A 7,550-nucleotide genomic window follows, 5' to 3' on the forward strand; every position below is an offset into this window, starting at 1 on the left:
CGAGAAAAATCCAGAAAGATCACAGATACATGGTGGTTAAATAACATGCTACTAAACAATGAGGGATCAACCAAGAAACAAAAAAAGAAAGAAAGAAAGAAAGAAAGAAAGAAAGAAAGAAAGAAAGAAAGAAAGAAAGAAAAAGAAAATTACATGGAAACAAGTGAAAATGAAAACACAATGATCCAAAACCTCTAGTATACAACAAAAGCATTTCTAACACGGAAGTTTGTAGCAATACAAGACTATCTCAAGAAGCAAGAAAAATCTCAAATAAACAACTTAAACTTACAACTATATGGGCTAGAAAAAGAACAACAAACAAAACCCAAAACCAGCAGAAGAAAGGAAATAATAAAGATCAGAGCAGAAATAAATTATATACAAACAAAACAAAGACAATAAAAGAGATCAATGAAACCAGGAGCTGGTCCTTTTAAAAAAATCAACAAAATTGATAATCCTCTAGCCAGATTCATGAAGAAAGAAAAAGGACTGAAATAAACACAATCACAAATGAATGAAGAGAAAAACCAACAAACAAATACAATTGTGTGAGACTATTATGAAAAATTATATGCCAACAAGTTGGACACCCTAGAAGAAATGGATAAATCCCTAGAAACATATAAATCACCAAAACAGAAGCAAGAAAAAATAAAAAATTTAAACATACAAAAACCAGCAAAGAAATTGAATCAGTAATCAAAAAACTCCCAACAAACAAAAGTCCAGGACCAGATGGCTGCACAGGAAAATTCTGCCAAACATTTAAAGAAGAGTTAATACCTATTCTTCTCAAACCATTGCAAAATATAGAGGAGGAAAGAAACCTTCCAAATTCATTCTATGAGGCAAGCATTACCCTAGTTCCAAAACCAGGTAGAGACACTCCACAAAAACAAAGCAGAAATCCAATGCCTTTAATGAACATAGATGTCAGAATCCTCAACAAAATACTAGCAAACTAAATCCATTGTTAAAATGTCTATACTACCCAAAGCAATCTACATATTTAATGCAGTTCCTATCAAAATACCATCAGCATTTTTTACAGAATTGGAACAAACAATCCTAAAATGTGTTTGGAAACACAAAAGACCCCACGCAGCCAAAGAAATCTGGAAAAGGGGAAAAAAAAATAGAGTTATACAATTCCGACTTTAAGTTTTACTACAAAGCTGTTGTACCCAAATAGTATGGTGCTGGCACAGAAACAGACATATAGGTCAATGGAACAGAATAGAGAGCCCAGAAATAAACCCATGATTATGTGGTCATTAATCTTCAACAAAGGAGATAAGAATGTGCAATATGAAAAAGACAGTCTCTTCAACAAATGGTGCTGGGAAAACTAGACAGCTACATACAAAAGAATGAAATCTTGACCCCTTTCTTATACCACTAGCACACACACACTAAATTCAAAATAGGTTAAAAAAGTAAATGTGAGACTTGAAACCATAAAAATCCTAGAAGAGAATACAGGTAGTAATTTCTCTGACATTGGCCTTACCAAAATTTTTCCAGATACATCTTGTAAGGCAAGGGAAATAAAAACAAAAATAAACTGTTAGGATTACATCAAAATAAAACCTGCACAGTGACAGAAATAATCAATAAAACTAAAAGGCTATCTACTGAATGAGAGAAGATATTCGAAAATGACATATCCACTCAAGGGTGAGTATTCAAAATATATAAAGAAATGATAAAACTTAACATCCAAAAAACAAAGTAATTCAATTTAAAATGGGCAGAAGACAAGAACAGATATTTCTCCAAGGAAGACATCCAGATCACCAATAGATGCATGAAAAGATGCTCAACATCATCAAGGAAATGCAAATCAAAACAATGAGATATCACCTCACACCTGTCAGAATGACTAAAATAAAAAACACAAGAAACAATAAGTGTTGGCGAGGATGTGGGAAAAAAGGAAACCTTGTGCACTATTGGTGAGAATGCAAATTAGTGCAGCCTTTGTGGAAAACAGTATGAAGTTTCTCAAAAAGTTAAAAAAATAAAACTACACTATAATTCAGTAATTGCTTTACTGGGTATTTACCCCCCAAATGCAAAAACACTAATCCAAAGAGATACGTGTATCCTTGTGTTTATAGCAGTATTATAGTAGCCAGATTATGTAAGCAGCCCAAGTGCCCATCAATAGGTGAATGGATAAAGAAGATATGGTATATATACAACAGAATATTATTCAGCCACAAAAAGAACAAAATCTTGCCATTGATAACAACACGGATGGAGCTAGAAAGTACAATGCTAAGCGAAACGAATCCGGGAAAGACAAATACCACATGATCTCACTCATATGTGGAATTAAAGAAACAAAACAAAAGAGCAAAGGAAAAAAAGAGAAAGACAAATCAAGAAACATGCTCTTAACTATAGAGAACAAACTGTAGTTGACCAGAGAGGAGGTGGGTGGGGGGGATGGATAAACAGGTGATGGGGATTTAATGAGCACTGGCCCGTGTATGGAATTGTTGAATCTCTATATGGCACACCTGAAACTAATATAACACTATGTTAACTATCCTGGAATTAAAAATAAAAATGTAATGAAAAAATAAATTCACCAAAAAAATTAAATTTAAAAAAATTAGAAATGGTACCATACAATCCCTTTATTCTACCTCTGAGTACTTACCTGAAAACAAAAATGTTAATTCAGAAAGATATGCATCTCTATGTTTATTGCAGCATTATTTACAATAGCCAAGATAGGGAAGCAACTTAACAGTCCATCAATAGATGAATGGATAAAAATATGTGGTTTGTGTGTGTGTGTACATGTGTATTTATACATCTATATATATATATACATCTATATATATAGATGTATATATGGTACGCATACACGTACACACACACACACAGGAATATTGCTCAGTCATAAAAAAGAATGAAATATTGCCATTTGTGACAACAGAGATGGACCTAGAGGGTATTATGCTAAGGGAAATATAAGCCAGGCAGAGAAAGGCCAATAACCATATGGTTCCACTTAAATGTGGAATCTAAAAAACACAACAAATGAACAAACAAGAAGAAAGAAACACTCATATACATAGGGAACAAACTGGAGTTTGCCTAAGGGGAAGGGGATAGAAGGATGGGCAAAATGGGTGAAGGGGATTAAGATGTACAAATTTACAGTTAAGAAATAATTCACAGGGATGAAAAGTACAGCACAGTGGTGAGCATTTAATTATGTATATAATTATTGAACCACTCTGTTGCATGTCTGGAAGTAATTTATTTTTTTTTTTAAGATTTTACTTATTTATTTGAGAGAATGTGCACACACAAGGGTGGGGGGAGGGGCAGAAGGAGAAGCAGACTGCCCACTGAGCAGGGAGCCCAACGTGGGGCTCAATCCCAGGACCCCAGGATCACAACCTTAACCAAAGGCAGATGCTTAGCCAACTGAGCCACCCCAGCATCCCGAAAGTAATTTAATATTTTCCATCAACTATACTCCAATAAAAATTTTAAAAATTGTTTTTAAATGCAAAAAAAGACAGAAAATTACAACAACCCAATTTGGGGAGGACTGTTAATGGTCCAGAGCTTTTAGGAATGAACGTTTAGGTCACTCCACCAATCATGACCCGGTAAGGTGCTTGCTGTGACCACATGACTGGACACAGAAACAGTGACAGTAATTATTGCATTTCTTCCCTTTTTTGATATGAATGTGTTTGCATATGTATTACCAAATACTGTTTTCTTCCCCTTCCCTTTATCATCTGACATAAGAGGTATGAGTAACAGTTTACTTTATATATCACAGTATTTAAGTTAGAGGGTATCAAAGCAGAGGTGTGAACACGTATGACCCTATTATTGTCTTTATTTGGAGATTAAGTCAGGATTAAGGAGATGTGCACGGGTGCCAAGGTGACTGATGAAGGATAGGCTGTAATGGTCAGTCTTATGTGTTTGCTTGGCTATGCTATGAGCCCATTTATTCGAACACTAATCTAGATGTCGCTGTGGAGGTATTTTGTGGATTCAAGTCCATAATCAGCTGACTTTAAGTAAGGAAGATTATGTTTGATAATTTAAGTGTATGTGATTTGCTCCACCAAAAGGCTCTAAGAAGAGAGATGAGGCTTCTCTGAGGAAGAAGAAAGTCTCTGTCTGTGGATAGAGCTTCAGCTTCAGCCTGATCTTCCCTAACACCTGTTAAGGACAGGGACTGTTGTCTGAGTGGAATGTACGGGTCCACCAGGCTAGATCGTACCCCTCCGCCTCTCAGAAAAGTCGGTCAGTGAAGAGAATTTGGACAGCAGATTGCTTTGAGTTGCTGGCTGGTGAGTTTATACAAAGGATTAAAATTAGTCTTGCAAAAGAAGTGAAGGAGAAAAGTAAGTTTAGGGTAATTAAGCACATTTCCCCCCATTAACTCCTATTCTCCTTTAGAACATAATTTTCGGGGTACCTGGGTGGTGCAATTGGTTAGACATCTAACTCTTGGTTTCCATGCAGGTCATGATTTCGGGGTTGTGAGATAGAGCCCCGCATCCCACATTGGTCGCATCTGCTCAGCAGGGAGTCGGCCTCTCGTAGCCTTCTCTCTCTGCCCTCCCCCTGCTCAGCCACACACACACTTTCTCTCTCTCTCTCAAATAAATAAATCTTAAAAAAAAAAAAAAAAAGAAAAGAACATAATTTTTTTTTTAAGATTTTATTTATTTATTTGACAGACAGAGATCACAAACAGGCGGAGAAGCAGGCAGAGAGAGAGAGGAGGAAACAGGCTCCCTGCTGAGCAGAGAGCCCGACGCGGGGCTCAATCCCAGGACCTGGGATCATGACCCAAGCTAAAGGCAGAGGCTTCAACCCACTGAGCCACACAGGCACCCCAGAACATAATTTTCAACAGGGGAGTGGGATTTGTTCTTGAGGATCAAAAATCATATACTTTTTATATATAAAGCAGATGTATGTAAAGTACATAAACAGATATACAATATATTGTGGTATTAAAATTTCATGGCAGTGGTGATTGGTAAAAATTGTCTAAAGAGGGTGGTAATGAAAAAAAATGTTGAGAAATAACTGCCTTAGAAAGACTTCTTAAATATTGCCATTGTGTGCTCTTTTTTTTTAATTCGTGGAAATAGCATTGTTGCATTTTCTTTCTGCAAAAAAAAAAAAAACCATTCACATTATAAAAATAAACATAGATAAAAGATTGTTAACTATCCCACCCGGAAATAACTACTATTGCACATTTAGGGCTGCCTGTGGGTGGGTGTGTATATGTGTGTGCGGGCACACAAGCTTTTTTTCTATAGATATTTTTGCTTCTAGTAAGATGAAATTACACAATAATTACTATTTTGGAAATTTTTTTCCACTTAATATTGCAATTAGCTTTCTATGTGGCAAAGATCAATGGAGAGCATAATTTTAATACCTGCATGATATGTCACCGCCTAATGTAGTTAACCAACCTCAATTATTGTTTGTAAACATTGCTGTGCTGGACATCCTGGACTTGTCTTGTTATTGTTTGAAGAAAATAGTCCTGAGAGAGGAAGAGCTACAGTCTAGGAACTTCCTCTGCAGCAATGAGACACGTTGCCAAGCTATCTGTTCAATAAACAGATTTCCACAATCGTATTAATGCCTTCATAGTATTCCATTTAGAAGATATCATAATTTTTTTAAATCAATATGATACTAAGTGGTGGGTAATCCTTTGTCATTATAAGCAATCCTGTAAAAACCTCTTGGACCTGACTATTTTCTCAAGCAGAACCTCTACGCGGAATTAGTGGACCAAGAGTGAATAATTAAAACACAAACACACACCAACTTTTTAATGTCTTTGAAATGCTATTCCCATTTACCCTCTCTTTGAAGTGATTAAGCGCTTACGAATCACGGCATTTCTGGCCTCATGGCTTGTGACTATGTGTCTCGTGGGATCAGCATCTGAATGTATCTGAAGGACTCCATCCCTTTATGTCCTGTTTTCTTGTAGATCATAAGGAAAGGCCAAGGTGTCTTCCCCTACCAGTGCCTGAGGCCCCTGTAGTAGACCTAGCAATGGGCATTACAGAAAAGCCTGTAGCTCCTCCCTAAAAGCCGATTTCAAATGACAAAGTGTAGGAAAGTTTTCCTACTGGCTTCCCAGCCTGCTGTTACCTTTGGTTTATTTTGTTTTCATTTTTAGGTCTGGAACAGCCAGGATGACAGTCTTGCGTTATACATTGCCCCTTGACACAGGAGTTGGGAAATTATTTCTGGACAAGGGCCTTCGTCACGCTCCCAGAGTACTCACTTGCTTATTTTTGTTTCTGTTTAAGAATGAAACCATCAGGGGCAAGATATCCAACAAATGAGCCTCCAGAGTCTTTATAAATTCATAGGAAGTCTCCCTGTCACCCACAGATGGGTGGAAAACCCCTGCAAGTCACATCATTCTATTGTGGAAACTACTGCTAGGCTGTCCTTTATCTAGATTTCTTTTTTTAGATTTCTAAATGTCTTCTCCATTTCCCACCCCTCACCCAGAGCTAACCCAAGGCTACTAGCCCTGGATCAGAGGTTTGAGTGGGTGACCTTGCTATAGAGGATCCGGTCACAGAAGCTGTGTCCTCACTTGGGGACGTGGGGAAGGAGGAAAAATCCAGCACTCGGAAATGTCTCCGCTTCTGGGTCGCCCGCCTGATCCTTTGACTTCAGGACCTCCCCTCCCGTCTTCTCAAAATCTCTCTTCAGGTTATCTCGTCTTCCGAATAAGTGAATGTAGGAATCAAAGGTAATTCTGAGGGGCACCTGGGTGGCTCAGTCAGTTAAGCATCTGCCTTCAGCTCAGGTCATGATCTCAGGGTCCTGGAATCGAGCCCTGAGTGGGACTCCCTGCTCAATAGAGTGCTTCATCCTCTCCTCCCAGCTCATGCTCTCTGTCGCTATCTCTCTCTCTCTCCCTCTCTCAAATAAATAAATAAATAAAATCTTTAAAAATGTGATTCTGGGGGAGGGGGATTCATACTTTTAAAACTGTGGCAGAACACACATCACATAAAATTTACCATCCTCCATGCTTGACATAAAGTACAGACACATTGTTGTGGTACCATTACCACCATCCACCCACAGAACTCTTTTTGTCTTGCACAACTGAAACTCTGTATCCATGAAACAAAACCCTCCCAACCCCTTCCCTGCAGCTCATGGGCGTTTGGCCTGAGCAGCTAGGAGAATGGGGGTGCCCCTCCCCTCTCCTGTGCTCACCATTGCCACTCAGCTTTAGATAATGTCCCTTTGGCTCACCCACATTGGCCTTCAATGTTTGCTTGAACCTCACTTTATACATATTTTTAGTGGTGGTCAGACACAGCAGTCTCCATGTGATAGCCACCTAAAGACAACTCATGTTGATTTGCTTGGTGTCCCAGGGTTTTCCCGGTGTCTACTTCAGGATGCTGGTGTTGCTAATCCCTCAGTGGCCAGTGTTTAGGGTCATCTAAATGACCACCTGTATTCACTCTAAAAGTCATGACCCA

This window comes from Lontra canadensis, unplaced genomic scaffold (assembly GCF_010015895.1).
Source record: "Lontra canadensis isolate GAN:19392208 unplaced genomic scaffold, GSC_riverotter_1.0 scaffold72, whole genome shotgun sequence".
Lineage (NCBI taxonomy): Eukaryota > Metazoa > Chordata > Mammalia > Carnivora > Mustelidae > Lontra > Lontra canadensis.